The sequence below is a fragment of the Camellia sinensis genome, chromosome 13 (genome assembly GCF_055761805.1).
Source record: "Camellia sinensis isolate YWXY chromosome 13, ASM5576180v1, whole genome shotgun sequence".
NCBI classification, from domain to species: domain Eukaryota; kingdom Viridiplantae; phylum Streptophyta; class Magnoliopsida; order Ericales; family Theaceae; genus Camellia; species Camellia sinensis.
Genome location: NC_138973.1, coordinates 130,558,973 through 130,567,380, shown reverse-complemented (window position 1 = coordinate 130,567,380; position 8,408 = coordinate 130,558,973).

Below are 8,408 nucleotides of genomic sequence, written 5' to 3'. Positions count from 1 at the left end.
CAACAAGAGAGAAGACCTCCTCTTATAGAGCTTTTTTGTCTTGTAAAGCTTACAAGACAAGCTTCTAAAGAGAGAGATCCCTCCATACACGTGTATGGAGGGGAGCCAAATGCAAGACAGCTGTGTGAAAATATCTGCAAAAGCAGATGCACAGTAGTCGGCCGGCCAAAGATGCAATTGACCAAAAAAAGATAGCGGACTGGCCATCTATAGTGCCGGCAGGCCAAACATTTGGCCGGTGGCAACAAAACACAGCCGATGGCCTCAAGCCACGGCCGGTGATGGGTGGGGATGGTCTACAAGCCCTGCCCTGCCTCTCAAAGGCAAAACACAAGTGTTTGGTGTCAAACCAAGCACAAAACAGTCGAGTCGTGAGGTCCTGCGACGAGGCGCGCTGCCAAGGCTTCCGGTAACTCAAGACGAACACAAACATGGATAATCACCAAGTGTTCCAATGGTGACGTCCAAGTCTTGAGGACAGTCAAAAATGGGGTGTCTACAGTTGCCCCTCTTTGACAGAACTCGAAAGTCATAACAATGACGAGAGTGAATGTCAAAGCCTAGAGACGACCCATTTTTGACAAGGTCGAAGACTTAGACAAAGCATGCAAGACAACCAAGATATGCGCCCGAAGGCAGGGGCAAAATGCAAGACAATGCACAGAGCCGGACATAACTTATGATCATGCAAAGAAAGCTGTAATGAAGCATACATGCGACAATTTTAAGCTAGCATACACCGAACTACACTACAATGCAGAAAGGATGTAAGAGAATTATGTAATTCTCGATACGTCTCACTCGGAGGATACAATACCTGTGCGGCTCGTCTGGTTGCACCAGCCTCAAATGAACCGTACATACAATATCGTGCCTGTAAAGAAAACAACTCAACAGGTACGATGTTATTAGCAACATGCATGACAATGCAAAAATGGATGCAAAATGATATGCAATATATACAAAACAATGTACAAACAATGCAAATGAAGATGCAATGTAATCGAAACAATGCAAACTATATGCAAAGCAATTGAATCATGATCCAATCATGAGCGGTTCGAAACCACACCTATGTCAAATAGATTGATGGAGGTAACAAGTTTGTCTACCATAGAACGGTCAACTGAACTATGAGTAATGTAGACAGACGCAAGAACAAGTATTGGGGGGGATGACAAAGGTGGGGAAACGACCCGCTGGGGAAAGGACAATGATCCTAATGCTGGATACGACAATTACACTACAATGTAATATATATATGGAAATGCTGGGGAAATGGCAACGGATATGGCACGCGGGCCACACCAAATCTTGCCTACGCAAGGCATGTACACATACAAGCCAGGTCTAACATAGAACGGTCCACTGAACTATGTTTCAACACGAGAAGCATGGGCACATACCAGACCAAGCTCAATCATGGAAAGGCGCGAGCCATAAATGGAAGGTGATGCAATAGATGCATGCAAGCTACAATGCAATATCTACAAATATGCAATGGAATGGAAATGGATATGATGAATATGGCCTGCGGGTCAAACCAAATCTTGCCTAGGAAAGGCATGTACGCGTACAAGCCGTGCCTAACATAGAATGGTCCACTGAACTATGTTTCGACGTGAAAAGTATGGGCACATACCAGACCAAGCTCGGTTATGGAAAGGTGCGAGCCATAGGCGGAGGCGATGCAGTGAATGCATGCAAGCTACAATGCAATGTACACTATATGCAATGATACATAACAATGCAACTATTTACGATGATGCATGACAATGCAATTATATTTTTTGTTTTGTTTTTGTTTTTGAGATGCAAATGCATGATGATGCATGATTTTGAAGTGCGCGACAACGCACAGCTTTTGAGATGCACGTGAACTTAAAATGCGCAACAACGTGCGGCTTAAGACATGCATGACAATTCAAACAAACTGTGCACATTAATGCGCCAATGATCTTGCACCTTCCGAGGATTTAAGGTCTCCTAGACCGTGTATATACAATACCTGTGCGGCTCGTCTGGTTGCACCAGCCTTAAATGAACCGTACATACAATATCGTGCCTGCAAAGAAAACAAACTTAATAGGTACAATGTGATTAACAATATGCATATTAATGTACTTAGAAATGCGTGACAACGCAAAGCAAGTGGAAAGCATAACGATGCTATGAAGGCACAGACATGTAAGTGGAGCACGCGGTCTACGCAGGCAACGAAATTGATCATAAGCATGCGGTCTATGCAAGTAATGAAATTGTACATAAGAATGCGGTCTACGCAAGCAGAACATGCGGTCTACGCAGGTAATGAATTTGAACACAGGAATGCGGTCCACGCAAGCAGAACATGCGGTCTACGCAAGTAATGAAATTGAACAAACATGTCTACGCAAGTAATGAAATTGAACAAGCATGCGGTCTACGCAAGCAAAACATGCGGTCTACGCAAGTAATGAATTTGATTACAAACATGCGGTCTACGCAAGCAAAACACGCGGTCTACGCAAGTAATGAAATTGAACAAACAAGCGGTCTACGCAAGCAAAACATGCGGTCTACGCAAGTAATGAATTTGAACAAACATGCGGTCTATGCAAGCAAAACATGCGGTCTATGCAAGTAATGAAATTGAACAAACATGCGGTCTACGCAAGCAATGAAATTGAACAAACATGCGGTCTACGCAAGCAAAACATACGGTCTACGCAAGTAATGAAATTGAACAAACATGCGGTCTACGCAAGCAAAACATGCACTCTACGCAAGTAATGAAATTGAACAAACATGCAGTCTACGCAAGTAATGAATTTGATTACAAACATGCGGTCTACGCAAGCAAAACATGCAGTCTATGCAAGTAATGAAATTGAACAAACATGCGGTCTACGCAAGCAAAACATGCGGTCTACGCAAGCAAAACATGCGGTCTACGCAAGTAATGAATTTGATTACAAACATACGGTCTACGCAAGTAATGAAATTGAACAAACAAGCGGTCTACGCAAGCAAAACATGCGGTCTACGCAAGCAAAACATGCGGTCTACGCAAGTAATGAAATTGAACAAACATGCGGTGTACGCAAGAAAAACATGCGGTCTACGCAAGTAATGAATTTGATTACAAACATGTGGTCTACGCAAGTTAGCGAGATTGAATACATGCAAAATGCAATGAGATGCGCAAAACCACGCGATTTGTTGTAGACAACGCGAGCGCACAAGACAGTGCGATCAATATGCGATACGCATGGGGCAACTTTTGAGTTTTGTAAAAGCCAAAAGGATACGAAAAGGATACACCTTGCACGAATTCGAGTGCCACGCATAGAAGACACGACCCGAGGTCAAAACGGAGGCCGGTCGAGTGTCGGAGATGCACTTTCTTGTACTTCTTTGAGCTATGAAGACCCAAAACTACAGATCTGACCCAAACAAGGATGCAGGAGGCTCACCGGCCGGAAGAGGATGCCACCGGCTGTCCATCGGCCATCAATACATTACACCGGCCAAAATTTGGCCGACCGGCCAAAAATGTAGTCGACCGGCCAAAAATGCCTGAATCGGGGCAGATTCGACTTTTCACCTCGGGTCTTTTAAAATAGGGTTCCAAACCCTATTTTACACATCCTCCTTAGCCGAAAATCCATTCCCTCTCTCTCTAGAGCATTTTCCTCTCTTCTTTTCTCTGTTTCTTCGCGTTTCACGCCCATTTCGTCGTTCGATTCGCGTTTATCTTCGCGTTTCGAACATTTTCATCCGAATATTTCTTCATTTCGGTGCTTCCTTTGCCATTTTCACCTTTTGGGGTTTATTCCCCTCGAGTTTCTCTCGACTTGCGTGCCTTTTCCACTTCCCGACTTCTCGGGCCACTTTTCACCCTCTCGGGTTGACTTTTCGGTTGACTTTTCACATTTTCGCCCGGTTTTCCCTTTTCCGGCTATTTTCTCACCATTTTTGACATGGCCGACGATATTCCACAAGGCGGGACTCCCTCGGATCATGAAATGGATCCCAGGGTTGAGCTCCTCCCATTGAGCGTCTGCCCATTCGACCTGGTGACCTACCGGCCGGCGATTCATGTGCTACCTCCTGACGGACTTCGCCAGTTTCAAAGTTTCGACAGAGCGATGCCACCAGAGCTCCTCCTGCATGAGCCTACATCTCACTTATCCTTCGGCGCTTTCGAGGTAACATTCCTCTCTCTGTTTTATTTTCTGCAATGTAGAATATAAAAACTACCATAGCTGATTACATTCTTTAACAGCTTGACTCAGATACACTGACACACTTTGCACTGTAGTTGATCGCAACTATACTGGCAACTGATATCTGTTTGAGGCTGACATGTGCACACACTGTAGTTTACTGCAATCACACCGATACCCGATATCTGTTTGCATCTGAATAACTTGCACGCATGCTATATTTGTGCTGAACCACGCCAACACGCTGACACATCACACGTTGTAGTTCACTATAAGCACACCAGCACCCGGGCTCTGTTTGAATCTGAAAAACTTGCACGCATGCTATATTTGTACTGAATTCTGAATGCCCTTCAAAACTAGTTATTCAGTATTGCCTCGCAATTATTTGTTTGAAAATAGGGAGATTCCCATACCGTCCGCGGGTATGGGAACATTGCCGCTCGGGACTGGTATACTGAGCTTCCCGGCGCGGTTCGCCATATTGTGGACCAGGCGGGCTTCGGCGCTTTCTGCAGGGGATTATCCAGACTCACCGCGAGCAGGCCTCTCCTTGCTGCTCTAGCGGAGAGGTGGTGGGACACCACCGACTCGTTCCATCTATCTGCGACGGGAGACATGACGATGACTCCCTATGATTTCTCGATGCTCACAGGCATCGGGGTAGGGGGTGATCTGATCCCCTTTAACACTGATATGGACGAGTGGACTGCCGCTCAGATCCATCTGCTTGGCGAGGTGCCACCTCTCGCCCGTCCAGGCTTTGTTCGTTACTCCTGGTTCGAGGTGCAGTTCAAGGTCCAGCCCGCGTTGGTGGAGGAGGCTCTGATGACTCCGGAGGCCGTGGAGAGATATGCGCGTGGCTATCTCATGTTTCTGCTGGGGACGACCATTTTCGCAAACCGGGCGAACACCGTGCCCCTCTGCCTGCTTAGTGCATTGGTGGATGTCAGGCAGATCTTGCACTATGATTGGGGTGGCGCCGCTCTGGCCACACTCTACGGGTATATGAGCTCGGCTTCCCGTGGCAGCGGACAGTTGCTCGGGGGCTACTGGCGTGCTTGGGAGGTACGTTTCTTTTCCGCTTTTCATTTCTGCTTTTCTATCTTCTGTACTCTGTACTGCATTCTGTATTGTACACACTGTAGTCTACTTTTCACTAACTGTATACTGCACACACGGCACTGTAGACACCCCATTTTTAACCATCCTCAAGACTTGGACGTCACCGCTTGGAACGCTCGGTGATTATCCATGTTTGTGTTCGTTTGGAGTTCCCGGAAGTCTCGGCTCGCGCGCCCTACCTCAGGATCTCCGAACTCGACCGTTTAGTGTCTGGTTTCACACCGAACACTTGTGTTTTGCTTTGGAGGGGCAGAGAATGCCTTGTGAGGCATCCCCACACACCACCGGCAGTGGCTAGAGGCCACCGGCTGGTATTTTTCTGCCATCGGCACTATTTGTTGCCGGTCGGCACATTTTATTGCCGGTCGGCGTAGTTTGTTGCCGGTCGGCACATTTTTTTTGTCGAAATGACATTTTTGGGCAGCCGACCACTGTTCATCTACTTTATGGAGATATTTTGTGCCAGCTGTGATAGCTGGCACCAACTCTGCCTCCCTCCATACACGTGTATGGAGGGATCTCCCTCTAAGCAAGCTTGTTGTATAAGCTTTGCAAGAGGGAGTCTTATAAGAGGAAGGCTCTCCTCTTTGATCTAGGGTTAGAAACTTGGAACCAAAAACCAGAGCTTAGAGATATAGATACATCCTATCTCTATATCTCCCTCTCTCTCCTCCTTTGTGTGTGATTTTTGGCCCAAAAGTGTGTTTTTACCTTACTTTTGCACCATTACACACACTATTACACCTAGCTCCGAGATTGAGGGACTTGGGGGGTTGATTCTTGAGTTTTTGGACTGATTTTGATCAAAAGAAGAGGGCTGGACCATTTGTTTTTCAAAGGTTCTTCAAGGGTGAGCATCTTGCTTTATATTCCCCAAACTTGCAATAGTCTTTTACCTATCTTGCTTGTTGATTTAGCTTTTGTGTATAACATAAAAAAGGCTTATCTTTTCATGCTTTAGAACTTTCATTAAGGTTGTTTTGTGTTTTGAGTGCAAACTCACCCTATTAGGCCTTGTTTGGCCCCTTTTGTTGCCTCTTTGGTAAGACTTTGTTTACTTTAGTGTTTTGATCTCTTCACCACTGAAAATCAGTGTATTTTTAGTGGTAAGGAAGATGGTTTGAAGTCTTGCATAGGGGAGGGACACCCCTCTCCCTTCATTGTCTTGTTTCCTTGAGTTTTGGCCCAAAAGGGTAACATACATGCTTGTTTGTTCTTTTGCTTTATTTCAGAACTTTTTGGGTGTTTTTGGGTCATATGGAATCTCTGTTTTTGGCCGGATCTATGGCCCTTTGCATGCTGAGTATACTTGCTTCATACTCCCCCATTTGGCCTAGAATCGTGTCTTGTGTTTGGGCCTTAATTCTTGCATATGTTGGCATGGTTCCATGAAGGTTTTGGTATTATTTTATCATATTGGAGATCTGTTGGTCATCTATTCCAGCCATGTTTGCCTTGTTTGATGTCATCTCTTTGTGTTTTGGCTTGTAAGCTTTGAGTATGTTGACCTCTAGCATGCATAGTTTGGACCATCCTCATGTTTTGGCATCATTTAGGACCATATTTCAGTCCATAAATCATGCTCATATGTGTGCATTTGTGACCTCTTTTGTGCCTTGAAGGTATGCCCTCTTGTGCCTACACATGAACTTTAATGCATACACTCCTTTGGAGTCATTTTGGCTGCCATATTAGGAGGGTTTGGAGTCCTATTTTGTCTGCAAAAACTCTGTTTTTTACTTGTCTAAACCATGCCATGATTTGGTCTTGTTGTTGGAAATGAAGTGGCCCTTTTGATGCCTTAGCCTTGGGTCTATTGGCTTGCATGTTGACATGAGAGTTTGTCCGTCATTTTGAGCACTTTTGGTGCTGTTTTGAGGTGAATTAAGGCCTGCACCTTTATCACTTTAAGGCCCTCTTGCATGTTTGTCTCATGTTTGTTGCATAATTGTTTCATTAATGTGTAGTCCCATGCTAACTTTATGGAAAATTGGCCCATGTTTGCATCACATTTGCACCTTGCATGCTTAGCATTGCATATTTGTCATGATAGTTCCATAACATTTGCCATGACTTGAATAATTGGCATCATGTTGCATTTGAACCATGTTTGCATAACATGCATTGCATTGCTTGGTTTGGGGTGTCAAACCAAGTGTGAGTATTAAGGAGTGTTCATACTACAAGTGATGAAACACGCCTTAACTCTCGGTCGCCGGGGTCTTTGACTTCGACATGATAAGGCTTTGGATCTCATTTGTATGTTGCATGCATCTTTACATTAAGTGGCAAATTTGATCCCATGGGTTATCATGTACCATTGATGGCTCGAGGATCGAAGGTCATACTTCCTTGAGTTCAAAGCATGATAGGAAGCATGACCGTGCTCACATGTGCCTGAAAACCCCATGCTATGCACTGTCTGTTCTCTGTTTGCTGTCAAAACTGTCTTCTGCAGGAAGTTTCTGCCGACCGGCAGAATTCAGTGCCGGCAGGCAATCTTTGAATGGCCGATAAATCAAAACAGTGCCGATGGAAATCCTGGACTGCCGGTGGGAATTCTGTTAAGCCGGTGGTACTCTGCAACATTCAAGGAATCTGTCCTGGGGTTTTGGCGATTTTCAGAAAGACAGGGCAGTGTAAACAGAGGTGGCAGAGATATGGTACGGTTTTTTCAAGCGAGCTGGGTTTCGAGCACGCATCATTCGCGCATCCCGAGGCAGAGGCTGCGGCCACCCTCTTCTTTCTTTTGCATTCTTTCTTTTTAATTAATCAGAAATTCTGTAATAATTTTATTTGTTTATTATTTGGGACTGTAATATTTATTTGGGCCCTCCGAGTGAGGGCAATGATGTAATAAGTGTGGGTGAGTGTGTGTATGTCTTCCAATCCCCACTTCTTTCTTCCCTTTTATTTACCTGCTTATGGTGGTAGACTAGGGCATTTTTGAAATTAGCATACCTTATGCTATGCATGCGTGCATTCATGCATTTGTAGTGCATGCATTAGGCTCGGTACATCATGCTAACTGCATTCGTATTTTCAAATTCCAAATTGAATACATGAATCAATTGG